Genomic DNA, 27,444 nt, shown 5'->3' on the forward strand with positions numbered 1-27,444 from the left:
CATACTCGCAAGGGTTTCAAGGCGCTGAAGGGAGGGGAGGAAGGGGGTGCTGTTGCTACTGGTCAAACAGCCAGGTCTTGAGTTGTCTCCTGAAGGTTAGAAGGTCTTCGGTTTGTCGAACGGTGAGGGGGAGGGTGTTCCAGGTCTTGGCGGCGCGGTGGGAGAAGGATTTGCCTCCGGCTGTGGTTCTACGGATGCGTGGGACGGTAGCCATGGAGATATAGGTTTACTATATCTAATGGTACTTATAGCCTTTGCTTACGAGAATCAAGGTTGGCAATAACTGCGCCAATTTTACTGCCAGCCTTGCTTCTCGTAAGCAAGGACTATCTGTACAAAGTGCATGTTTACGCACCGCCTGCAGGTTTTCAAAACACATAAATAAAAGGCATAGTCATTTACAATGCCAATAGCTCAAACTCTTGCAAATGCGACACCTATCACATTGCAAATGCTTGCTTGGTATACTTCAGTGTGCTGCCCTTGGTGCGGCGGACACGTCCAGGCGTAGGTTTCATGCTGGCTGTGCCACAGGAACCAAGATACACCTAACTGAAGACCCCCAATTACGATGAAACCAGTCCTGGGTCGCTTGTGCTCTGGATCAGACAGGACCAGGCCTGGCAGTTCGGGCTGGACTGTTCTGACTGGAGCAGGGTGAAGACTGATTTGCATATAGCTGTGTCCAAACTGAGGAGGCATGCTGTGCAAAATAACGATGGATTGGGATGGGACCCCGAGTAATTACCAGTGGCTGGGATTAATTCTAACATTTGATCCATCACTTTTCGTACACTGCAGTTACAAATGGCACACATCTGTATAGGACTGAGAGGCCTTGCACTGGAGGTGAAGAGGGGGCCTTTGATCCTATACAGTATGTATGTGGGGATGTGCCGGGGTAGTATTGATGTGGGAATATGTCTAGTGCTGTTTATGACTTTGCCTTTGTGCCGGGGCTATGCAACTGTGGTGTCTAGTCGCACTGTGCCTCCACAGTGTGAATTGTGGGGCCTTGTGACTGCTGTTAAGAACCCAAAAATCCCTTTCTGACCGCATGTTATTCACTGCCTGTGGGGAAGGGGAAGTGTCCCGGCCAATCAACTAGTCATGGCAGAGGGGCGTGTGAGCGAGGCTAGCTTCACAGAGGCTGCTCAATGACCCACATTCACCGCAAAAGGGACAGATGTGTCAGCATGAGGGAGAGGGCGTGTGTGGAAGTGGAAGAGAGAGACTGTCCGCAGGTGAGAAGTAATCAAGAGAGAAGAGACTATGATAGTGTTTTAGAGCAGCTTGGATAGAGAAGGCAGGAAGTGAAATCACTCGATTCACTCACGCGCTATCTCACTGACTATCCAAGAGCACACGTTCGCCCTCTCATAGCCCACACACTCGGTGTCAGTCTCACTATAGATGCACATGCAGCGTACTCTGTCTCGCAGCTTGGGCAGGGATGCACGTTACCTGACTCGCAGTCGCCGCCTCACAGTCCTGCAGGTAAGTGAAGATGGCGAGAGTTTCACAGTACTCACGTGACTTGCAGGTCCCCTCAAAGCTCTGAAGACACGCACTGTCCCACGGTATTACAGATAAGAGCAGGTTTTCACCCCCTCTCCCGCCCACACACACACAGATGAACAGCAGATGAGTAGGTTCAAAACAGTCGCTCAGTCTCGGAGGCCATGTCTGTGTCCAGGGGTAAGCGAAAGCATGCCATGCGCGCGTTCAGGGAGCCGAGCCGTATGCGTGCACATCTCCTGTCCTTCGTGCGTTGAGGGAGCTGAGCCAGCGCACATCTGCTGCCCCATGTGCTAACGCTGCCAGCCGTGCGCGTGCACATGTCCTGTCCCCCTTCGCCCACCAAACCGACAACAATAGATCTCACCAAGACGTGCAGCGCATGCGCTGCATCGCTAGGCGAGACCTAAAAACAGAAGTGAGGAGACAAACCAGGTGAGGCAGTATGCATGTGAAATCATGACGTGTGCCATCAAAGCGCATGATGTCACTAGATGTGACAACACAAGAAGTGACATCAGATATTAAGACCTCATACATGTTTATCAGGTATATGATGAGTACATTTAAGCACATTATATGATTTAACAAATAAGATTTGGTGTCGGGATTGTGCCAAAACAGTGGCGCATTCCCAACGCAAAATCAGGCTTCAACTAATATATTTTTTATTTTTAACCCTGTCACATATAAATTGGCAACAAGGAGAAGCATGGCAGTAGATCTGTTCTGCTTAATTGGTTGCAAAGTCTGCATTTTGAAATATTTTATGGGTTAAGGCATCTGCTGTAAAGGTGCTCAGTAAATATCAGGGAATAATAATAATGGTGAGATAACTCTGGAGGTGAACACATTTGTTGATGAGATCTGTGTTTTGTGAAGTCCCAGATAGAGTCAAAGTAGCAGAAAGGGTTAATGTGTCTCCTGCAAAGCACATCAGGTAACATACAGATGACAGATTTTTATTGTATGTAGATAGTAAAGTGGGTTACTGCTTTTAACACAGAGATCCTCTTGTTACCTGCAGCTCATAAATTGTAATCCTTGTAATATAGCACAGTGAGCTGTAAAGGACATGCTACTCCTACACCTTGTACCCTGTCTCATGTAACTCATCTTGTACATTGATTTACACACGTACGTGATTTATTGTCAATGTAAGATGTGTACGTTACATAAAGAGCTCTGACACCCTGGATTGGGTTGCGTAGCACTAGAAAAGAAATAAAATAGTGCTATTGAAAATATTTGTGTAAATACTGGGACAGGCCAACACACCTGACATTCTTACAGTGCATGCATCTCTGATATACAATGACTGAACAAAGGCAATAGCATGCCTCTCTTAAGTAACTGTGATAAGATAACAAGCTGTGTGCCATTGTTTACCCTCCGTGGCACTCACATTTAAGTGTGAGGTTCCAGGCCTCCTCCAGTCAGGATATTCAAACAAAAGGAGGCCTGATGGCCCCTTAACTTCGGCCCAGCTGCAGGTGAAACAAGCATTTACAATGCAATGGTCTCGGCATTGGTAAAGTTAGAGCTATTGGCATTGCTCATGACATTATTTTTGTTTATGTTTTTGTTTTTAAAACATAGAAACGGCATTGTTATTTACAATGTCAATAGCTTAATCACTCTCAAATGAGAGACCTATTGCATTTGCACCCACACACAGAGCCACCTACACACACACTGACTAAGCTATTGACATTGTAAACAACAATGCCGTTTCTCTACATGTTTTAAAAACAAAAACAAACAAAAATAATGTCATGAGCAATGCCAATACCTCTAACTTTAACAATGCCGAGACCGTTGCATTGTAAATGCTTGTCTTTAATTCTGGGCATGTGAGCTTACAATGTGGGTGTAGGCGGAAGCCCCACGAAAGATCTGCTCATTTTGGGCTTGAGGGTTCAAGAGAACCCCGTGCTGAGCCAGAGCCAGGAAGCTGGCATGAATCAGCTTGGTGCGAGCATTGTCACTCGTCCACCTCTATGCAGAAGTAAGCTTAGTTACTGAAGATATCTGTGAGTGAGTGCTGCGTCAGTCACTAGCTCAGAGCGCGCAGCATAGTTATTTATACTTGAAGTCTTAATGGGAGTCTGACTAGACAGAAGATGTGGGTGAGGGAGTGACAGCGTCGAGTGAAGAGGGCAGAATGATGCCAATGAACTGGCAGCAGGCAGTGGCACTCAGTGCCCCCGTATGAGAAGCGGCCTCTGGAGGGAGGTGGGTTCCAGGATGGGAACTTTCAGGGGACGCGGGGTCATACCATGTGGAGCACGGTAAGTAGAAACCAGAAAGTTATTTAGATCTTCGGGGTATGGTGACCATACTCAGTGAGAGAGGCAGTTGGTTGTATTCACTCCCCTCTCAATGAAGGCCTCGTGGTGCGTTGTGACTTCAGCATCAGAGGTTGGCCCCCTCCCTGTGTCTCACTTTCTGCCGCTGCCCCCACTGCAAGGGCCTAGGGGTGCGGTGAAAGTCCTTATCGTGAGAGGCTGCGGGGGACCATTCGCTGCCCACTCAGGTGAGACCTCGAGGTGCAGCCACGATCCTCAGGCCAGGGCACACTTGTTTATTGTTTGTTTAATATCATGGTGCCACAATTACAGTACGCAATCACACTAGAAAGACAGTACGCAATCACACTAGAAAGGGAATTCGGTTAGTGACCTCCCATTTCAGGAGCATTGCAACATTTTCAAGGCTTTACATGACCTTCACATTGCCAAAAAAGGCGTGGCTTATTATATCTGTCTGTTTTCATAGATAGCTCGGTTTACTCGTGCTAACGTGTCACTCGAAGTGTCACACATCTGGCAATCGAATGTCACTCATGCGCACACTGAAGCTTTAGATGTCACACATACGTACGTAGTCTGAAAACCTGGCAGATGAGACGGCACAAACGACAACTTACAAAAAAGCAGCACCACACTGCTATCACAAGAAAGTCTTACCTTTTGTCCAGCACCGGCTCCGACCCGCTGTCGACCCATTTCCGTTTCCCAAACTGAGAGACGAGTCAGGGGGCGCTCCGGGAAATGCGATCTTGAAAAGACCCCGCCGAGCTCCGAAACTAGAACGGGTGCCGCCTGGGGTGAAGGGGAGGGAAGGACTCAGACGCACATGGCTGGCACTTAGAAGGGCATTCAGGGTCTTCTAAAGTTTGCTTTTGAAGTGTTTCCCTTCCACACAATGGTTTGGGGAGGGGCTTACATGCTTTAGGGGCTAAAGACACAATCTTAAAACACATATGCCAAGTACACCTAAACAAAACGACCGCGCGAGGGCAGGGGAAGAAAGACTCGCACGCGCTGCACACAAACATTCATGAGTGGCATGGAAACCAGTCACTGGCAGTAAACACTGCCGAGATTCTCTCTGAGTCTTTCTCTTTCCAGACTTGCTTAGGACTGTAATTGTAACTTTTTTATTCCTGCTTTGGTGGGGTCATTCTCATGATTAAAACCTAATTTTATGTTTTTCTAAATCTAAACAATGAGATAGTAGATAAGAAAACCTGTCGGATTAGTTTGTCGCCTTTAGAAATTAAAACAAGTAAAGAGGGCACCGGAAGACACCACCGCCTTTCTCCGAGGCAGAGCAGAAATGCCTCGGAGAAAGGCAGCGGCATTTTCGGATTCAGGGGCGTGTTTGTCTTTTCTCTCCTCCAGCCATTGGCTGGAGGAGAGAATGAGACTTCTTGCAAAAAACACGCCCCCCGATCCGAAAAGGACGGGGCCTAATCGGAATGACTGACCTCTTCTCCAATGGCTGGCCAGCATTCAAGAGGCCAGCCAATGGAGAACAGGGGAGAAGAGGGGCGGGTTCAAGCCCCTCTTCTCCAAGTCATTAAATCTCGGAGCTAGACTGCGCAAGCGCAGCCTTCGCAGCCGAGACCTAAAAAAGCTCCCTCGCTGCGCTGCTGAACATGTCACAGTTACACCGCAACAAGTTCCACATATTTCTATGGGGCCCACGTTCTTGGCAGGGGGACGGCGTCCACCCAGTGAAAATAGTGAGTGGACGCCGTGTACCTGCATGTACCTCTGACTGGTGCCCTGGCTGGATATACGAGGGACATTGTTCCCATTCTGGGACATACAGGAGAAGCCTTTTCCCACTTCGGGAAATCGTCTTTGATGCTCCCAGCGATGAAATGCAGCAGCCATTTTGCCTTGGGACACCGTATCTGTCTGCACTTGGTTTGCTAGGTCATCGAGCTGTACACGTATCTATGCAGGTGGTGGCGATTTTTAATTGCGTTGTTTCCCAATCTTCACCTACAGCGAAGACATCATTGATTGGACGCTACTTTTGGTGGTCATTTTGGTTTGGGTAATTCTACGGAAGTCGGAAATTTCTGCGAGTTCATCACCAATTTATTCAGAACCAGCATGATTTGTGGGGTATTTATGTGCCAAGGAATGGTTACACACACACACCTCAGTAACACATTTGGATTAATTCTGTGCTGTTTGTTATGTTGTTGTGTGTCAAAGAGTGGTGCCACACCCACCTATTTGGAAAATATGCGCCTATACACACACTTTTGTTACTTGTGCAAACTTTCATATTCTCTTTCTTCATCAGGTTGTCACAAGGATTTTCCTTATTCTGACCACTGATACGTTTTAAGTGCCAGTGTTCTTTAATATTTAGAAAAGTTTAATTGTTACATGAGTGTTATTTTGCAGGCTCACAGCATATACCATGCACCAAAGTATAGTGCCTTCCCCATCCTTTTTACCAAGGCCAGGACATCCTACCATGGATTGGGAGCAGTGGAAGGACAGTTTTGACGCATATCTGGAGGTAATAGACGGTCAGGTTTTTACACATAAGAAAAAAATGCTTTATTAAGACATTGTTTAGGACCAGAAAGAAGAAAATGTTTTAAACATCTACCCCACCAGTCTATTATGGGTGACGGTGATGTAGTGGATGAGTATGCATCAGTGGTAAAGATGTTGGACACAAAAATGTAATACTAGAAAGATATAATTTGATAGACACCATCGACTAGTTGGGGAGTCCACAGAGAGTTTTGGTGCATGAAGGACATTAACCTCCACATGTAAATACAAAGAGTTTGAAGATGATAAGAAAACCCAAGAAGTATTAACTACACCAATCTAAAATTAAACAAGGAAGTAGAAATAGCTGTGAGTAGTGAAATTACTGTGCCCTTTATGGCTCAAATGTCTAATCACAACTTTTCCTCGTCTAAAGAACTGGTAGCTGAAATAAGTCCCGAGGGAAAAAAGAATATTGTGAATGCCAGATTAAGGAAAACACTATTGAGTTACAGATGTGGGAGTACCAATAATTTAGGAAATTCAACGTCATGTCATGCTGTAGACAACATTTGTATGGATTATAAAAAGAAGGGTCTCTTTATAAAGGTGTTCAAATCTAATAAAAGTAATGGCAAAACTAAAGTTGCTGAAAATGTTAGTAAACTTGAAGTTGAACAAATATCATCTGACTCTAATGATGAGAGTGTAGTATTTTATGTGGAGGTCTCACAAGAATCAACGTTTGGTGGAAATTAAATGATGCAGATGGATATCACAAGAGTCTGTATTGTCAAGTGTCTGTTTTGTGGATTCTGAATCGCTGTTCATGTTAAGTGGAATAGATGACTAGAAAAGTTGAGAAAATCTAAAAGTAGACTGGTAGCATATGGAGGGGAACCCGTAGACTTGTTGGGAGAGTTTGACACCACTTTGTCATTTAAAGGCAATTCTACACCCACCATTGTAGCTTTCTACCAAATACGGTCCATCATTATTAAGATGGTCAGAAATACATAGTTTGGAAATTATTCTGGATTCTAATAATTTTGAACATGTCCCGCTTAAAGGATTGTTTGGGTGTATGGATGTTGTAAATTTCAGATTGAGAAGTGAAGTCCCCAAACGTTTTTAATGATGAAACTTTGCAAAATTGAAAGGGGTTCCAACACAAATTCAACTCAAATCAGGAGCAGAGCCAGTTCTTCATAAAGCTAAAAGGGTTCCCATGAAAGTATCAGGGATCAGAGTTACAAATAGAACTGGAGCAACTACACAAGCATGTTATCATTGAAACCCATTGAGAGCTCTGTATGGTTGTCCTCTGCCGCTCTTGCATGTAAGCTCATTGGCAGTTTAAGGATGTGTGTGGACCTGAGGAATCTAAATTCTAGAATATGGGGGGGGTCGCCATACTTTGCTGCATATAACAGAAATGTTATCCTTGATCGATTAAGGGTGCTAAAGTGTTTTCAACACTTGCCATGACTTCTGTATATTAATAGATAGTTCTGTGTGATGATTTTCGCAATTTAATTTAGTTTATCATTCCGGAAGGGTAGTTTCATTTTTTAAAGAATGCCCTTTGGTTACATTTGGCTTCAGCCATATTCCAACCTCTTATGGACACGTGGTTCAAAGATGTGAAGGGGGTCATTTGTTTTAAGGATGATTTGTTAATATATGGGGAAGACAAAAGCAGCTATGACAGGAAATTGACACATGCACTAACTATACTAGAGGAAAAGGGGGTCACCCTTAAGGCAGAGAAATGAAGATTTGGAGTGTCTGCAGTGGATTATTTGGGTCATAAGTTGTTTGTGTGTGGTGTGGAGCCAAAAGGGAATTTGGCTCCTCGCCACATTGTTGATGCCGGTGTTCCACAAGGAAAGGATTAGTTATGATCACTTATGGGATTGATGGAGCTTTAGAAAAAAACATTTGCTGAAAGAACACTTGCTATGCGTCAATTATTAAAGAAAAATGTAACTTTTTTTGGAGTGATGCGTGTGAGCAAGAATTCAACGACATCAAGAAAGCAATAGCTAATGCTACTCCTCTTAAACTGTTTGACACACCAAATCTCAGTTTTGTAATTGCAGATGCCAGTTAACATGGTTCGGTTTCTGTTTTGTTGCAGAGGAGGAATGGAAAGGAAGAGGTAGCAGAGTTTGCTAGTCATAGTTTAAAAGGTGCTGAACCATCCTATTTGGTGGTTGAGCGTGAAGCTTTGGCCTGCTGTTGTGGTGCTAATCATTTTCACCAGTATTTGTGCGGGATGGAAGTTGTAGTAAGAGTGGCTCATAAACCTTCATTTGATATGTTTACTGCCAAGGTTGCCGATAGAGCCACTCCTAGATTAGTTAAATGGAAGTATAGAGTACAAGAGTTTTGCTATTACATAGAATACATTCCAGGCATAAAGAACAGTATGGCAGATTTTTTTTCAAGGCTGCCTTTGGTGTGTTGTCAAGAAGATCAGGATATGAACATTAAGAATGAGGAAGACATTGCAGTCAGTGAGTTATTTATGTGAACAATACTGCCATTACAGAAATGTAGTGGTCAGCAGCTTTGAAAGAGATGTTACTCATGGAGTGGTGATGGATTATGTGAATAAGGGTTGGCCAAGAGTCAAGCTTTCTGATTCTTTTGTGGATGCTTATGGACATATTGTGTCTGAATTGTCTATTGTCAATGGTTTGCTTCGTAGGTCTGATCTTGTAGTTGTTCCTGTATCTTTAAAGTCCAGACTGGTAGAGTTAGAAGATGAAGGTCACATTAGCCTGCGAGCTGTGAAGAGAAGAATGGGTGAACTATTCTTGTGGCTAGGAATGGACAAAGATGTTGATCTGTTTGTGTGACAATGTAGGTTTTGTTTTGCAAGTGGTAAAACCCAAGTCATCATTCCTAGTCCTGTGACTGCTGTTTCTGTAACTGACAAAGCATTGACTAAGTTAGGCTAAGGTATTATTGGTCCTGTAGGAGTGGTCAAAGGCCAGGTCAAGCATGGCGTTGTGGTTATTGATTATTTGTCTAGGTGGCCGAAGTTGGCATTTGTGAATAATATCATCACTGCTATAGTTAAGAACATTTTGGGAACGCTGTTTTTCAGGGAAGGAGTTCTACATTAGTTTGCCAGGGGTAATGGCCCCCAATTTGTTTCACAAGAGTTGAAAGTTTTTCTTGCTTATTTTGTCAATAAGCATGTTACTACTTCTCAATATCATCCTAGAAGTAATGATCTTGTAGAATGGTGTAACTGCGTGTTATATTCCCAAGTTAGTCCCATATATTGAAGCAGCTTTTTTTTTACATTGTCCTCACAAATAAAATTTTCAGCTGTGACCTTTTACACATATTTGCATGCACAACAATGTTGGATTAATTTCTCTGAAACTAAACTTGTTTTCACATCTATCTTCACACAACATTATGACAATGCCCCGAACATCATGTACAAGACTTGTTTCTCACTATGTACAAATGTCATCACTATCGTCATCCACGGGTTGATAGGGCTCCATATCATCGCTGATCTATACGCACCTTGCAAGACTGCTTTCTATAATAAAAAATGAGCATCCTGATAGATTGGCAGAGGAGGCACGTCCGCCGACACCAAGGTCCTTGCATGCTGAGAAATCACCATGCAGTGGTCTAACATCTTGTGAGGGGTGTCCGGTTTGTGACCAAGATGGGGTCCTTCACTCTATCCCATCAGGTAATGGGGTTGGTTCGTCCCTTTGGGGATTCTTGGCTTTACACCTCCACACACTCTAGAAACACTCAGAGTAGGGTCCGCATCGTGGAAGTACGCTCAATTACTGCTATGTGTTATATGCCTGCATATATACATTGTTTTAGCACTATGGTAGAACTATATCTACTATTTACACTTTTGGTGCTTGTAATCACGTTTATCAGCTTTTATCTACTAACAATTGCAGCACACACATTTTATGCAAGAATAACATTGGTTCAATAAATATTATTGAAAATGTCCCACTGTGTATTCTCTGTATATTTCTCTGAGAATAAGTGTGCACAAGTGACTGAGTGAAAGGATCTATACTATTTTCATGGTCCCTGAGGGGTCAGGGTTGTCCTGTTCAGTGGTTGCCAGAAACCATTTGGTCCCTGGTAGGTTAGGAGGGCTTACGGTGGCACTGTGAGCTAGCTGTTCTATAGGCCAACATATTCGTCGAGGGTGTTTGGAATCAGTCTAGACCTTAAGTCCTTAGTTTATGTTGTCCAAACAATGCACAGATCCTACGGATTGGTAGGAACTTCACGAAATACCCCACGCACAATAGCAATATTACACTGTGACAATTAAGGTACTTAAGAAGCGATATAACAAAAGACAAAGGAATGGACAGAGATGCCTCTTTGTATATAGGAGCCGATATCTGTATAAAAGTAGCAAAGTTAATCAAAGACAAGGAAAAAAATACTACGTTTACAAAATCACTAGTAGCTCAAAAGAATACAAGGCAGCATCATACTGGAGATTGTTCTAGATTGAAAAAGCGAAGGCAGAAGAAAGGGAAATGAAATAGGGAACAAGCACTGCATCAAGGCAAATTTGGATAACAAACAAAACAAATTAGCTCACAGGAACCTAAAAATAGAAAAAATATAAAGACAGACTTAAATGTATTTAAGAAACATCAAAGAACAAAAATAGAAACAAAAGTCAAAAAATACCTCTGAGCAATAAAAAGGAGACTGGGGAGTAGATAGAGGCACTACGAACAGAAATAGACTGAGTAAGCACAGTGGACAAAAATGCCCAGAAGTATAGGTAAACAGAACAGGAAGCAAAGGAAACATGGAAGCTGGGAAAGAAGAACACACATTGGCAAAAGCAATAGATCTCGTGTACGCAAAAGCTATTTGGCTTTGCCAATATGTTTTACCCATGTTGTACACCAGTTTAGCTGCTGTTCAGCATGACTAAAATTTAGTGGGGTAAGGGGAGTGGTGTGAACTGGATGTCATAAAGTGAATTGTTATGGAGTTGCGTAGAGTGGTGTAGTGTAGAGTTGAGTAGCATGGAGTGCTATGGAATGGCGTATAGTGTTGTGGAGGGAGTAGAGTGTCGTAGAGTGGAAGGGCATAGAGTGGAGTAGAGTTGAGTGCCGTGGAGTGTCAGAGTGCAGTGCACCCTCTATGCCACTCAGCAGAGTGGCATAGAGGGTTTGCTAGGGTGGAGTAGAGTGTTGTAGAGTAGAGCGAAGTAGAGTTTTGTAGAGTAGAGTGGAGTAGATTGTTACAGAGTGGAGTGGCATAGAGTGTAGTAGTGAAGGAGAGTGGAATAGCAAAGAGTGGAGTTGAGTGTTGAGTGGCATAGATTAGAGTGGAGTGGGATAAAGTGTCAAAGAGTGGAGTGGCCTAGAGTGGAGTAGAGTGAAGTGGAGTAGAGTAGTGTGTCAGAGAATAGAGTTAAGTAAAGTGGCATGAAGTGGCATCAAGGGAGTTGCCTAGAGCTTCATAGAGTGGAGTAGTGTGGCATGTGTTGTAGAGTGAAGTGGCATAGAGTGGAGTAGGAGTAGAGCATCATATAGTGGAGTATTTGTGGAGTGGAGTTAAGTGGCCCAGAGTGAAGTGGCATAAATAACAGTGATGCAGAGTAGATTGGCGTACAGTGCATTTGTTTTGAGTAAAGTGGTGTAGAATGCATTGGCATAGAGTGTAGTGACTTAAAAAAGAGTGTCTTCGAGTAGAGTGGTGCAGAGTAGAGTGCAGTGGCATAGAGTTCAATGGCATAGAGAAGATTATTTCAGAGTAGAGTTAAGTGGCATGCAGTGGAGTGGTTCAGGGTCGAGGGAAGTGGTACAGGGTAGAATGCAGAAGTGTAGCATAGAGTGCAGTGGTGTGAAATGCACTGGTGCAGAATAGTTTGGAGTGGAGTGGAGTGATACAGAGTGAAGTGGTGTAGAGTGCATCTGCATAGAGTGCAGTATAGGGGCGTAGAGTTGAGTAGTGCAATGGCATACAGTAGAGTGGCAGAAAGTACAGTGATGCAGAGTAGAATAGAGTGGCGTACAGTGGAGTGATGTAGAGCGCAGTGGTGTAGAGTGGAATAGCATACAGTGGCTTAGAGTGCAGTGGTGCAGAGTAGAGTGACATGGAGTTAAGTGGCAGAGAGAGCAGTCTTGCAGAGTACAGTGCAGTGGCATAGGGTAGAGTGGCGCAAAATAGAGTGGTCCAGAGAGCAGTGGCATAGATTACAGTCATGCAGAGTAGAATAGAGTGGCGTAGAGTGCAGCGACTTAGAGCGCAATGTTGTTGAGTGGCGTAGCATGCAATGGCATAGCGTCCAGACGCTTGGAGTGCAGTGGCAGAGTAAAGTGGCATTGAGTATTGTGGCAGAGAGTGCAGTCTTGCAGAGTAATGTGGCGCAGAGTAGAGTGGTGCAGAGAGCAGTGGTGTAGAGTAGAATAGAGTAGTGTAGCATGCAGTGGCATAGAGTGTTCCAGAGTAAAGTAAAGTGGCAGAGAGTGCAGTGGTGTAGAGTAGTTGGCGTGGAGTGCAGTGGCATACAGTCCATTGGTTTTGAGTAAAATGGTGTTTAGTAGATTGGTGTAGAGTGCATTGGTTGAGAGTAGAGTGGTGTAGAGGGCAGTGATGTAGAGTGGTTTAGAGGACAGGGGCATAGAGTAGAGGGCTGAAGAGTAGAGTAGAGTGGTGCAGTGTAGAGAGCAGTGGCTTAGAGGTCAGTGGCAGAGATCGCAGTTTTGCAGAGTAGACTGCCATGGTGTATAGTAGAGTGTATTTGTGTGGAGTGGAGTGTAGAGCAGTGGCGTAGAATGGTGCAGAGGATAGTGGTGTTAAGAGCCCTGGCATAGAGTACAGTGGTGCAGAGTAGAGTGTAGAGTGGCATAGAGTGCAGTGTTGTGGAGTCCAATGGTGTTGAGCAATAGCGGAGTGTTGCAAAGTAGAGTTTAGTGATGTAGAGCACAGTGGTGCAGAGTAGTTTAACATAAAGTGCAGTGGCGTAGAGTGCATTGGTTTTGAGTAAAGTGGTGTAGAGTGTATTGGCGTTGAGTGCAGTGGCATAGAATAGAGTGCAGTAGCGCAGAGTAGAGTGCAGGGGCACTAAGTAGAGTGGCACTGAGTGTAATTGCACTGAGTGCAGTGGTGTAGAGTAGACAGTTTCAGAGAAGAGTGGAGTAGTGCATGGTAGAGTGCAGTTGCATGGAGTAGAGTGGCATAGAGTGCAGAGTAGGTTAGAGAAGCACAGAGTGGATTAGCATAGAGTGCACTGTTGTAGAGTGGAGTGGTACAGAGTCAAGTGCATTGGCATAGTGTACATTGTTGTAGAGTGGAGTAGCATAGAGTAGTGTGGTGTAGAGTCTAGTGGCGTAGAGTGGAGTGGTGCAGAATAGAGTGCAGTGACGCAATGTGGGGTGGCGTAGAGTCGGGTGTTGCAAAGTAGAGTGGAGTGGGGTAGAGTGCAGCATACATGGCGTGGTAGCACACTGCCATTACAGACAGCACATCTTCAATTGAATTGACCATTGCTTTTGCACAGACATACAGTTTTACTGGTAAAAATATACAGCGCATCAATGATAATATGTGGAAATGTCATCACCTAGTGTATTGATTTGCTTTGTTTGTATTAAACTATCTATTCCCTCCACACTTCAGAGTTACCAAACAAAGTGCTAAATTTGCTCATTTACATGCGTGCTACAAAAAATATATTGTACAGCCTTCCTCAAGCACTACCCCATGAGCCAGCATGATTGTCACACAAAACCTCTCACTTGAAAGTCAGATAAAGATAAGTAAACACCAAGCTCCCTGGAAGAGAGAATCTGACATTTGACCTCTGTCTTTGAATGCACAGCAAATGTCACAAGATAAGAACAAGATTTAATGGCCTGTTTACAGAAATCCAGTACCGGTGGAAGACTTCTGTAAATAACGTTTAGGCAAGGGAAGGGACAAACTCAAGATGGCCAGGCTAAAACAAATAAAATCAGCAAATAGAAAGCAAGCAAATGTGAGTAACAAACCTCGAAGCCAATAGTAAGTAGTCGGTGGAATACATTTCCAGGGAAGCTTTCAGAATGTCACCAAGATGTCGTTAGCAAACAGACAGCTGTGCTGTATAGTAGGCTTCAACCTAAAAACTGAGGTACAAAAAAAGATATTTAGTAGCTTCAGATCATTACAGGGTTAAATAAGGGAAGAGAGAAAAAAATGCAATGCAGGACACAATGGAACATGGAATAAGCTCTGGCTAGCCAGCAGAGAAACAGGAGCTGGCCAGGAGTTCTCAAAGATAGAGGTTCAAAAACACATGCATGCACAAGATTTTTTGCACACATCACTTGTAAGCCTTTCCGGCTGCCGGAAGCCTATGGTTGAGTGATATGATTTGGTTGAAAAAAAGTAATCACAGTAGTGTGTAATACCATTCTGTGACAAGGCCTGAAAAAGAGAATCCAGTGCAGGGGAATATTAGGACTCCAATTAATCACAGCATTGTATAATGTTTGCCTCGCTTTCAGGAATACTTGAAGTGCATTCTGGGATCTGTAGTCTGTAGAAACTTCTAGATTCTTACATCCATCAAAGATTGAAGGGATGTATCTGTATCACAGTAATAGAAGGATGTTTTGTTGATGCTGGTGTAAGTTTTTAAGTTACAGCTGCTCAGTGCATAGCGCCATACACAGACGGTGAGACAAAATTGCAACATATATTTTAGTAGGTAGCAGGGGGTTTTGAACTCACATTCTGTATGGAACAACTGATCATACACAATAAATTCGGAGTTCGCTCAGAACTAATGACATGATTTAGATCTTGGTGGACGGGTTACACAACGGTGAGTAATATCCCATCCACTGAAATATTAATCCCATAGCATACAGTGGGATTTATATTTCAGCGAATGGGATATCTGTCGCCATTGTGACGGAGTAAGCAGTTCGCCAAGAATTAAAATAAGGCCCAGTCAGGCACATGCTTCAAAAGAAAAACCGCCCACAAACGGGCAGATTCTCAGAATCTGCCCCTTTGCGACCGGTATTTTTGCATTTGGGATGCATCATCCCAAATGAAAAAATCGCAATTTAAGTAATCTCTAAATTGCGATTACTTAAATTGCAATTGCATTTAAGGAATCTCAAATTGAGATTCCTTAAATGCAGTGCATTAAAGTTAAAAAATTAGCGATTTCGCTATTAGGGGGCGCAAATTACCATGAAGTTGAACTTCATGGTAATTTGCAAAACCGTTGAAAAATGCACTTATGTGTATTATTCAAAGTTTCATATTGCGCACACACATGCCCTTAGGGCATGTGTGTGCGCAATATATGTGCACAGATCAATTTCAGGGGTGCAACAGGGTGTCCTTTTGACACCTTTGCACCCTGAAATTGCGTGCGCATTTTGCGAGGACCTATTGGTACTCGCAAATTGCAATTGCAATTTCCTATTCATTCCTATGGGCCTATAGGCCCATAGGAATGGATGGGAAGCTATTCCTTATTTGCGACACACAAATTGCAAGTCGCAAATAAGAAATAGCTTCCCATTGTGTAGGAATCGCTATTATTATAGCGATTCCTACATGCATAGGATTTTGCGAGTCCTTAATTGCGAATCCTTAATATTCGCAATTAAGGACTCGCAAAATCCGAGCTTGATGCATGTGCCAGTATGTCTTTTATTTTAATGGTATTTATGTTACGCAAAGTACCCCGTTGGTATGGCCTTGTAGCACTTTGTCATTCTGGATATATTTTTACAAAGGATAGCTGTGTTAGTTACTGGTAGGAAAGTGGTGCACCTAAAATACATATTATTGATTGATACTGCCAAAAACAAAATATCCTGGAACTTTCTCAAATAGAGTCATGCTTTAAACATAGTTATAGTGCTTATTCAGTAAAGAGCTGTAATTCCAATAACATTGAGCCCCATGGTGAAAATTATCCCATGGCATCTTTGGCTACTATCGGAAACTCTTAAATCTCAGGTCTCTCACTTTCGGTTATCTTTGTGATTGCCATCTTTTGGACAAAGTAGTCAGATAGAAGACGGCAGTGCCTTTAGATTTCTATGATATGTCTGCTCTTTGTGATAATGTATCATTAGCTCTAGAATCAAGGCTGGACAACTGAATTAGTCTGAGCTCAGATGACTTCTAATATTTCCAAAATAGACGAATAAAATACTCCTCTTCCACAATGGTCATGAATCCCACCCAAACCCAGAATACTGATTTCCGGGTGTCAACAGAGCTTCTTGGTATCCAACCGATGGTGTCCAAAGAGCCCATTTCGAAGTGCAGATTTCAGAATGGAGAGGTAATAACACTCTGAAGAAGGCTTAGTATTTATCCGGTTTGATGTTACCTTCCTACTGGAACACTCCCAGTAATGTTTACCTAATTTCATGTATTAAGATTCCACCTGCATTTTCTTTGCAGTTGAGTCTGCCAAGAACATGCACATTTCAGCTATAATTTCCATTGGTTGAGAAAGCAAACCTACTTACAGTGACCACAGAAAATGCATCTCCTCGGTGTGAGCTAACATTGTCTGCAGCCGAGGAAAGACAGGAAGTAATGGGTGTGGTGTTGGTGTTAGAAGATGCTATTACAGTGCAGCACCACTTCACAGAATGTAGGAAAACTGCACATGGTGCCGAGATGGCGTTCTTCCTACAAGACGGCTACACACAACATTGTTTTACTCAACATTCTGGGATTTCTGTCTGGAGTTGGCAATGATTTCTTTGGAAACGGAGTGGTTGGAACGGCAGGAGTGTTTTTCGGCAGCTGTTTTTAAGATATGTCCGTGCCTGTTTTGAATATTTGGCAAGAAGCTGCAGTTGCACAGAAACACGTCTTCCAGAGTAGGCTTAAAGTTTCTTTTAGAGCTGAGGTTGCCCGACGAGCTGTGCTGGGGGATTTAGGATTCACCTGATGGGTGTAAGAAAAACTGCAAACAACTCTTCCTCAGGTAACCACAGCCTCTCTAGAGCAGAACCAGGCTCTGCATCAATCTCTCTACATCGTATAATATGCAGCTATGAGCTCCAAGGGCCATATTATCAAGAACGGCGATAACATGGAGGAACCTGGGCTTCTATTGGAATTCTCTATGGCATATTATCAAGCCCCTTATCGCCGCTTTAGCGACAGTTTCCTGCCACTAAAAAGGCGATAATGTTATTGCCATTCTTGATAATATGGCCCCAAGTCTCCTGTGCACCCTGCTTTTCTGATTAAATCAGAAATACGCTGGATACATCTTTCAATATGTAGTTCTGGATACACTCCACTCCTTTCCAGGTGGAAGGAGGCTAACACGGGAGGCACCGGTTCTTAACCTGTGGTCTGGGGGCCCCTGGGATCCTTGAGGCCTACTCTGGGGGTCTGAGACTGTTTAGAAATTGTAATTATATAACAGATTAATAAAGTGTATTTAATCAAAGAAGCAAAATGTACAACTGAAAATTGAAAACGTTCTGTAAATCTGAAGGGATTTTGAAATCGGAGTCTAAAATTTGAGTCAGTATCCTCATATTGATTCACGGGAGCAGTGCAGGTGGATAAAGCAGAATATAGTATGGACGATGAGTGGCCTCAACTGAACTAGAAAAGCTTGAACCTTCCTAATAAAATTTAGATCTTTGTGAATATATTTCAACAATTGTGCATCTGTTTGATAAATGTTTGTGTCTCTATTTTCTTTCTATTGTTTTGTGGTTAAAATCATCAGAAATGCTTTGGCCGGGATCCTCAGCTTCCAGAAGTGACTCAGTGGGGGTCCTTGAATTTCAGTAATGATTAAGTGGAGGATCCACAGTAGTCAAACGTTAAAGAAACACTGCGGTAGGGTGTTTAAGAGAATCTCAATGGACCGGCACTGACCAGAGATGGCAAAACCTGTCTCGCTCTAACCAGAGCGAATGAATGAATAAGTATATTTATATATGGCGCTCACCACCTTTAGCAGGTCTCTTTGCACCAGGAAATGCTAATATGATGCTTCCTGTGGCCACACAAACTTTAATACATGCAGTGAAACAAATTTAATGTAAGATTTACTTAGAAATTAAGCAACGCAGAGCAGAAACTTTGGTTGCTGTGCTGTGTTGCATGAAAGGGAGACAGCAGGACAGTGACATATCTACTGAGATATGACACTGCTGATGTTATTGCAACTTAGTGCACGGGTGTGTATATGAGGTTTGCACAGGAAGGGTATCCTTCCAGTAGAAAATACTATGGTTAGATATGTTGTTTTTTTTACTTTGTAGCTTTTCTAATTTTTTTAACTTTGTACATGTGCTGTATATTACAGCACACACGAAAAGTATTCAGGAACACAACATTTCTCAAACATAACATTTGCCTTGAGAAGACATACATTTTTATTGCAATGCCCCGTCTACCTTGTTTCATTTGATAGGACTTTGCATCAATATCCATGGCCAATGGCATTGGAACACCCAAGTACTACCTATGGGATGCCCTTTGATTCAAATTGGCAGAAATCACTATTGTGCATTACCTAAAGTATACTTTCCAATGCAAATCAAGATTTGTGCTGGAAAGTAAATCCAATTTCAAGACTTTGTGCTGGTTTGCATCACTTTTTGTGACACTACAGTGGGGCAAATCCTTGATAAATCTGGCCCTAAATGCTGATACTTGGATTTTGCAAAGGAACTTTACCTCTCTCCTTTCTCTTATATCATTGAATGCCAAATTACTTTTTGGTGGTATACATTATGGCCACAAGTAGTACTCCCACAAGAGATAAAAGTATGAGATTCCGTTTGGGGGTAAAAATGGGGTCCCCTGGATTAAAAGCAAGTGCCCTCCCATATGCACACTGATATGGTTGGCCAGTCCTTCTAGCCTTGGTAGTTTCTCATCGGGAACATATTTGGGACAAAAGAATTCAATCTCATGCCTCTCAAGGCCTCATTATTATTATCCCTGCCCCTCTAGGTCATTCATCCCCTAGTCCTAATACCTTATCACGCCTCGAGGAATGAGATCCATGGCGGGGAACATGCTGCAGAGGTCCCAAGGTCACTATGAGAATGACTATCATGCTTCACCACTAACTAGGATAGCAACCTAAACAAGCATAGCCAATAGGTCTCGCTTTTGGGACCTTATAAATGTTTAGGTATGCAGCACAATATCCTTGGTTTAACAACAACTGTTGCATAGCTAAACACTTATAAGGTTCCAAAGCCATGACTTATTGAGTGCCTAACCCTAATAATGAAACACAAGCATTGGTATAGCCAATAGGTCTCACTTGTGGGACCTTCTAAGTATTTAGTTATGCAGCACAATATCCTTGGTGCAACCACATCAACTGTTGCGTGGCTAAACACTTATAAGGTCCCAAAGGCTAGACCTATTGGCTATGCTAATGCTTGGTGTGGTTGTGTGTGTGGTTGTGTGTGGTTGTGTGTGTGTGTTTGTGTGTGGTTGTGTGTGTGTGGTTGTGTGTGGTTGTGTGTGTGTGGTTGTGTGTGGTTGTGTGTGTGTGGTTGTGTGTGGTTGTGTGTGTGTATGTGGTTGTGTGTGTGTATGTGGTTGTGTGTGTGTGTGGTTGTGTGTGTGTGTGTATGGTTGTGTGTGTGTGGTTGTGTGTGTGGGTGTGGTTGTGGGTGTGGTTGTGGGTGCGGGTGTGGTTGAAGGGTGCGGGTGCGGTTGTGGGTGTGGGTGTGGGTGTGGTTGTGTGTGGTTGTGTGTGTGTGGTTGTGTGTGGTTGTGTGTGGTTGTGTGTGTTGTTGTGTGTGGTTGTGTGTGTGGTTGTGTGTGGGTGTGTGTGGGTGTGTGTGGTTGTGGTTGTGTGTGTGGTTGTGTGTGGTTATGTGTGTGGTTGTGGTTGTGTGTGGGTGCGGTTGTGGGTGCAGGTGTGGTTGTGGGTGTGTGTGGATGTGTGGTTGGGTGTGGTTGTGTGTGTGGTTGTGTGTGGTTGTGGTTGTGTGTGTGGTTGTGTGTGTGGTTGTGTGTGTGTGGTTGTGTGTGTGCTTGTGTGTATGTGGTTGTGTGTGTGGTTGTGTGTGTGGTTGTGTGTGTGGTTGTGTGTGTGGTTGTGTGTGTGGTTGTGTGTGTGGTTGTGTGTGTGGTTGTGTGTGTGGTTGTGTGTGTGGTTGTGTGTGTGTGGTTGTGTGTGTGTGGTTGTGTGTGTGTTGTGTATGTGGTTGTGGTTGTGTGCGTGTGTGGTTGTGTGTGTGTGGTTGTGTATGTGTGTGTGGTTGTGTGTACGGTTGTGTGTGTGTGGTTATGTGGTTGTGTGTGGTTGTGTGTGTGTGGTTGTGTGTGTGGTTGTGTGTAAGGCTGTGGTTGTGTGTGTGGTTATGTGTGTGATTGTGTGTGTGGTTGTGTGTGGTTGTGTGTGTGGTGGTGTGTGGTGGTGTGTGGTTGTGTGTGTGTGGTTGTGTGGGTGGTTGTGGTTGTGTGTGTGGTTGTGTGTGTGTGTGTGGTTGTGTGTGTGTGGCTGTGTGTGTGGTTGTGTGTGGTTGTGTGTGTGGTTGTGTGTGTGGTTGTGGTTGTGTGTGGTTGTGGTTGTGTGTGGTTGTGGTTGTGTGTGTGTGGTTGTGTGTGTGGTTGTGTGTGGTTGTGTGTTTGGTTGTGTGTGGTTGTGTGTGTGGTTGTGTGTGTGGTGGTGGTTGTGTGTGTGTGGTTGCGTGTGTTGTGTGTGTGGGTACAGTTGTGGGTGTGTTTGTGGATGTGTGGTTGTGTGTGGTTGTGGGTGTTGTTGTGTGTGTGGGTGTGTGTGTGGTTGTGTGTGTGGTTGTGTGTGTGGTTGTGTGTGGTTGTGTGTGTGGTTGTGTGTGTGGTTGTGTGTGTGGTTGTGTGTGTGGTTGTGTGTGTGGTGGTGGTTGTGTGTGGTTGTGTGTTGTGTGTATGGTTGTGGTTTTGTGTGTGTGTGGTTGTGTGTGTGGGTGTGGGTGTTGTGTGTGTGTAGTTGTGGTTGTGGTTGTGTGTGTGTGGTTGTGGGTGTGGTTGTGGGTGTGGTTGTCTGTGTGGTTGTCTGTGTGGTTGTCTGTGTGGTTGTCTGTGTGGTTGTCTGTGTGGTTGTCTGTGTGTGGTTGTGGTTGTGTTTGTGGTTGTGTGTGTATGTGTGTGTGGTTGTGTGTGTATGTGTGTGTGGTTGTGTGTGGTTGTGTGTGTGGTTGTGTATGTGGTTGTGTGGTTGTGTGTGGTTGTGTGGTTGTGTGTGGTTGTGTGTGGTTGTGGGTGTGGTTGTGTGTGTGGTTTTGTGTGTGGTTGCGGTTGTGTGTGTGGTTGTGTGTGGGGTGTGTGTGGGGTTGTGTGTGGGGTTGTGTGTGTGTGGTTGTGTGTATGTGTGGTTGTGTGTGGTTGTGTGTGTGGTTGTGGTTGTGTGTGCAGTTGTGTGTGGTTGTGTGTGTGGTTGTGGTTGTGTGTGTGACAGTAATACTAAAATCATCTTAAAATAAAGGAACACAAACATCGAGTTTGTGGAAAGAGAAAGCACGTTGTAAGTCAAACAGGCGCAGCAAAGCATTAACACAACAACAAAACAAACAAGATCACTTAGCGAAGACAGAGTGCTGATAATGGATACACACAGCCCATCATCTTAAGAGTTCGATTGCAGCCAATGTGCACTCAAACCTGCCCCTTCCTTGTGAGTTGCACCCCATATTTCATGAGTTGTAACTGCTGCACCCACCATAGCGCTTTGAGATCTAAAGCGCTACATAGGTCAAATCGATTAACCAGTCGCCAACATGCTGTGCTTTTAAAGAGAATGTGCCAAAAGTTTCCAGCTTCCTCATCATGTCCTCATGAAAGCGCCACCGAAAGGACTCCCTGAATGGTGCAACGGACATGAAGCAGCCTCTGCGATCAGAAATAAACACAGTGAACGTTGTCCAGTTTAACAGTAACATTTCCTTAATGTTCTTTAAGTCACAAAACAGTAATACTAAAAGCATCTCAAAATAAAGGAACACAAACATCAAGTTTGTGGAAAGAGAAAGCACATTGTAAGTCAAACGGGCACAGCAAAGCATGAACACAACAACATGTTCTTTGATGTTTGATATTCTTTGAACGAGAACATCAAAGGGGCGCCGCGAAAGTGATTGCGGGCGAAAGTGATCGCGGGCGCTTAATGAGCATGACGAGATTTGCCAGCCTATGCTCCTAACCGCACGCCCAGGCACATGCACTGTAGCTCTATGCGGGCCATGGTAGCATTTTTTGAGCCCTCACAAAAAGTCTCGCCAGACCAACGCATGCGCTGGGTCAGGCGAGACCTAAAAAGTGGCTCTAAAAGCAAAATTGAGTTAGGAATAAATAGAGAAAAGTTGTGATTGGTATTGGCATTTCTATGCTTTGGTGTTTGTTTTAATATTTTTAGAGGCAAGATGCCTATGTTAAGCAGATTCAAGTAGGAATTGGTGATGACATTGAGCTGGACATAGACATGGCCTAGGTGGTTGAGGACAAAGGCTTGTACAGTAGTTCTTGAGTCTGTTTTTGAAGTGTGAGCATTGGCATAGCCAATAGGTCTCCCGTTTGGGACCTTATAAGTGTTTAGCCATGCAACAGTTGGTGTTGTTGCACTAAGGATATTGTGCTGCATAATTAAATACTTATAAGGTCCCAAAAACGAGACCTATTGGCTATGCAAATGCTTGTTTTGTTAGGCACGGGGAGCTGAAGTGATTTGCCCAGAATCACAGGATGTTCAGCGTCATTACCGAGACTCAAACCCAGTTCCCCAGGTCTGAGGTCGAGTGCCCTAGCCGTTAGGCCAACTCCTCTCCCCTATTGCAGAAGTAAAGCAGAGCAGGGCACATGAAAGAAAGTTAGCCACACACCACAGCAACCCCAACGTAGTGGGCAACACTGGTCAATCAGAGAGCATCAACATTTGATGCACTGCAGAAAGAGAACCAGTGCGAACAATATTCAGAATAAATAAATAGGTTACCAAACTTAACAGCGATGACCAATCTACAATACTTCCAATAGACTACAGAGGGAGAGAGTTCATGAAACACGTGTGGGCTGGTTGCCTAATTTATGGAAAACACACATTAATTGCTTAAAATATTACAATGAAACTTCATTTAAGATTGAGAAAATGTTTTTGGAATGATTAAGAAACTAAAACATCATAAAGACTTCAATAATAATGAAACTAAGAGGCCACACATCTGATCTATTTAAAACTCGACCTTAAGAGGGTGATGCAGTGTTTACTATCCTCTCCATACAGCACACAGTAGTGCTTGCTTGGAACAGCACAAGAAAATAGCTAATGACATTCCCAAATAAGTATTAAATAAATACATTCGCCGCTTTTTTTTCACATGTTTTCACAGAGTGAAATCCAGGCATGGTGCAGTGATGAGGTTTGGGCATGCTGGAAGGAGGAAGTCAGCAAAACAATCAATGGACCGTTTGTTCAACCACTCTTGCTCTCATGAGTTGTTGATATGGGTCAATACACCACATAAGATCAGCATTATGGGATGCGCCCAGCCGCACTCACTGAGGCCAGGTAGCTAGCCTCCACGCAAAATGAACATTCATTAGGATAGTCACTACACTAATCATACACAAAGAATTAAAGCGGCATAATATGCAAAAGGCGAGGACATAAAATGCACTCAAGATGAAAAGGCAACATGCCTTAAAATGAGCGTTCATAAGATTAATCGCTAAACAACCACATAAATGCAAAAAGTAAAAGCAATATAGTATGCAATATAGTATGCAAGCAGCACTTTGAAAACTCACATACAAAATGTCTCTCCGAGCAGCGCATGCGCGCTGACTCAGCGAGACCTAAAAAGCGTTATGACGTGTCAAGTGTTGACAGAGTAATAGCATTTTTTTTTTAAACCCACGTTGCTGAGCAATTTGTTAAAATCACAGTATGGGGAAGGGCAAGAGAAACACAAAGGAGCTGCGGGGAGGAGGAAGGAAGCACATCCAGACAGGGGCAGCAAGAAGAAAAAGGGATGGGTGGGAGGGAAAATAATCACCATACACACGGGTGAGGGGGAAGAATATATAATACCTCAATCAGGTCAAGAGCAGCAGACGGGCACTAATTAAGTCGAATCAATCTGTGTTTGGTCCATACTCCACAAAGAAAGGAACAGAAGTGATGCTTGGCATGCGCTGGCCAATTGGGAGGCAACAAAGTGTAGTGACACTGAAGCCAACAAATAGTGGCCTCAGATGAAGGGCATCAGATTGTTCTGACTCCTAATATTGACTTGAAGTGGGAAGAAGTGAAGTCTGCTCTGTTTCAAGATCTAATTCAAACGCCCGATACGAAGTTGAGACTCAGTACTTGGAATATAGCCGGCCTTCACAAGCTGATAAAAGGGTCCCATGAGAATGCTCTTTTTGATACTCAAAGCGTTTTCATGAAACCTAGTTAACCCATAATTATGCTCTGCAAAAACTTCGATTTTTATTACTACCATAAACATGAAGGGACACAGAAGTGAGTCTGGCAAAATTTCTTGATGAAAGTGATAACTGGATCTGCATTCAATCAATAGTTCAACCCTGGAAACCAAGTTGAATCCCCCTAGGCACAATCCTTCACCCTATCAGAGATGGGAGTGAATCATTTAGTATTATGTGGTAATCAAACACAGTAGTCGAAGTTTGCAATCAAAAGGTTCTTTTTGATAGACTTCATTTCAATCCATAATATTGATAATTCAACAGTGATAATTAATGTCCATTTGTCATTCCAAATGCAATCCAATGCATTTCGGGCATAGTGTCCTTCATCAGGGATCACTCTGCAATTAAACAAAAAATGCGAAGATGCAGCAGGGAAACCATCCATGTGTACAAAATTGTTATTAGACTAACTTAAACACACGTTTTAAATTAATGGTGTCAAGCGCATAGTTGCGGTGAAAAGTTTTGAAAAGGATAATCACGGTTTCAAAGAAAACGATAATCAAGAATGGATGTGATAAAACAAGTGTTTGTTAAAACCAATGCGCCAAAGAGAGTCCCGGTTAGACAAGTGTGATTAATTGTGTAAATTGAAAAGTTAGATCACGTTACCGTAATACGATTTGCTATTCTGTCGAGTGTGAAAATGAAAAGTCAAAACAAGGTTAAATAGGCAGGTGCTCTTAAGATCGGTGTGAGTGTGTTGAGTGCATATTAAAATGTGGCGTCCCATGAAACATGCATTGGGGTTTATCGGTAAAGTTTATAGGGCAATATCGCAAGTGAAACATGCATTTAGGTTTTTCAGTAGAGTTAAATGGCAATATTGCAAATCCGAACTTACTTAATGTTTCATATATCTGGAATGAAGGTGTAGAAACGAGTTTGAGTATCGCTGTGAGGTTAGAAACGAGAACGCCGTAACCGACGAGGTTTTTAAATTACGAGTGTCCGGGTAAACAGAAAAGTAGGACTAAGATAGAAACTCCACTGACAGTGGCAGCCATCTTCTAGAAGGTGAAATCAGTAAATGAAGTCATGTGGAAAGTGCTCAATTACATAAGAAGTGATTATATGAGAACAATAGTCCGATGTCAGGGCAGCGGAAGTAATGGTGGAATTAATGGTTACATAAACTTGAAGTAATTAATTGTGATAGCTGTCAAGTTTTATCTTCACAATAGTTGAGCTAGACAACAGATTAAGCTGTCGCGCATATGACGATGTAAAAGGAACAAGCATTGGCCGCGCGCACGAGAACAAGCATCGCACCGGCGCTTTACTTTGAACATTAAAAGTAAAGCGCGGGTGCCACGATTATAGCAAAAGTAAAGAAATAGATGTTTTTTTCTATCTCTTTACTTTTGCGAAAGTGAAAGTCATCACGTTTCTAATAACCCATGAAAGACCGCTGGCGGCCAGCTGCGGGCGTGCACGCTCGCGTGAACGCAAGCGCTAGGCCAGCCAGCAGCACTTTGAAAACTCATCTACAAAATGTCTCTCCGAGCAGCCCATGCGCGCTGACTCAGCGAGACCTAAAAACTGGGGTTGTAAAGGCCCCCAGTCTACGATAGCTAGGCCTTGACCCTTCCTGAAAGTAGGGCCTTAATGGAACAGCACCAAAAGCAGGGAGAGGCTGGAGGATTGCACAAGTCTGTGATCTTTTCTAAAATATGAAAATGCCTTGGGCGCAAGAAGCAGGCACAAACAATTGCACCTCCAGGTACTTTCTGTAATACAGCCGCAGACTACTAATAGCCCATGTACCAGCCCTGGAGAGATCCTTCTCAGACGGGGCCCATAGGTGGAAAACCACCCCAAAGCACCATATTTCTACAGAATCTCAATTTAAAAACTCTCTTGGGTTTCATATTCATATGCAGAACAGCCTCTTGGTGGGCTGACTCCATGCACTTGGCCTAACGACCCATGCATCCTGACAATCAGCCCCTGCCCAAGCAAGAACTCGGCCACCCCTCCTGTTACAAGGGAAAATTAAAAGTTTAGTCCCACTTCTCAGCCATGGGTATAACTGCCCCCTAGTGGGGTCAGGAGGTACCCCCACCCTCCTGATTATGACACATAGCTGTTATTTGGTCCCAGAATATATTTCTCTTTTATGAAGGGTTCCTTATACATGTGTCATCTGCTCTGTACACCTTCACTCCCTTTAACTCCTTCTCGCATATCTGGAGCACCGCAGTCATTCAAGCATTATAGCCCTCACCACAGCCATTCAGGAACAAGTATGTGCACCCATCTCAATAAATAACCACATTCTTCTTACTGAAAAGGAACTTTTACAAACACTTTCACTTTATTTCTCCCTTTCTTCTTGGGTCCCACCCACTCTAATTCCCTTCAATTTAAAAGCTGAAGCACCGTTAAAATAGCGGTCCTACACCACCTTGTTTATGTCAAAGGTCACATTGTTTTTTCTATACCCAATAATTATATCTGAACTTCGAGCCCGGGACCCCCGTTGCCGCAACAACTGCTGCTGCGCCTCTCCTCCTTCAATGGCAGGACCTGGGACCACTGTCTTTTGACCTGCAAATCTCGCTGGTCCCTTTTCCCGCCAGAGTCCTCGAGAAGGTCATCAACCAGCAGCTCACCAAATACCTTAGAGAGAAACAACCTGCTT

At 43.6% G+C, this 27,444-nt stretch overlaps 1 pseudogene across 1 annotated transcript in view; it reads left to right on the plus strand.

Moving 5' to 3' along the window:
- The first annotated feature begins 6,224 nt into the window (after positions 1–6,224).
- LOC146870525 (rho GTPase-activating protein 27-like) overlaps positions 6,225–27,444 on the plus strand; it is a 1,164,614-nt pseudogene continuing 1,143,394 nt past the window's right edge. Inside the window, exon 1 of the transcript XR_014978312.1 lies at positions 6,225–6,345. The product of XR_014978312.1 is annotated as a rho GTPase-activating protein 27-like (transcript). The remainder of the gene's footprint in view (positions 6,346–27,444) is intronic.

Source organism: Triturus cristatus, chromosome 1_1 (genome assembly GCF_964204655.1).
Source record: "Triturus cristatus chromosome 1_1, aTriCri1.1, whole genome shotgun sequence".
Classification (NCBI taxonomy): Eukaryota; Metazoa; Chordata; class Amphibia; order Caudata; family Salamandridae; genus Triturus; species Triturus cristatus.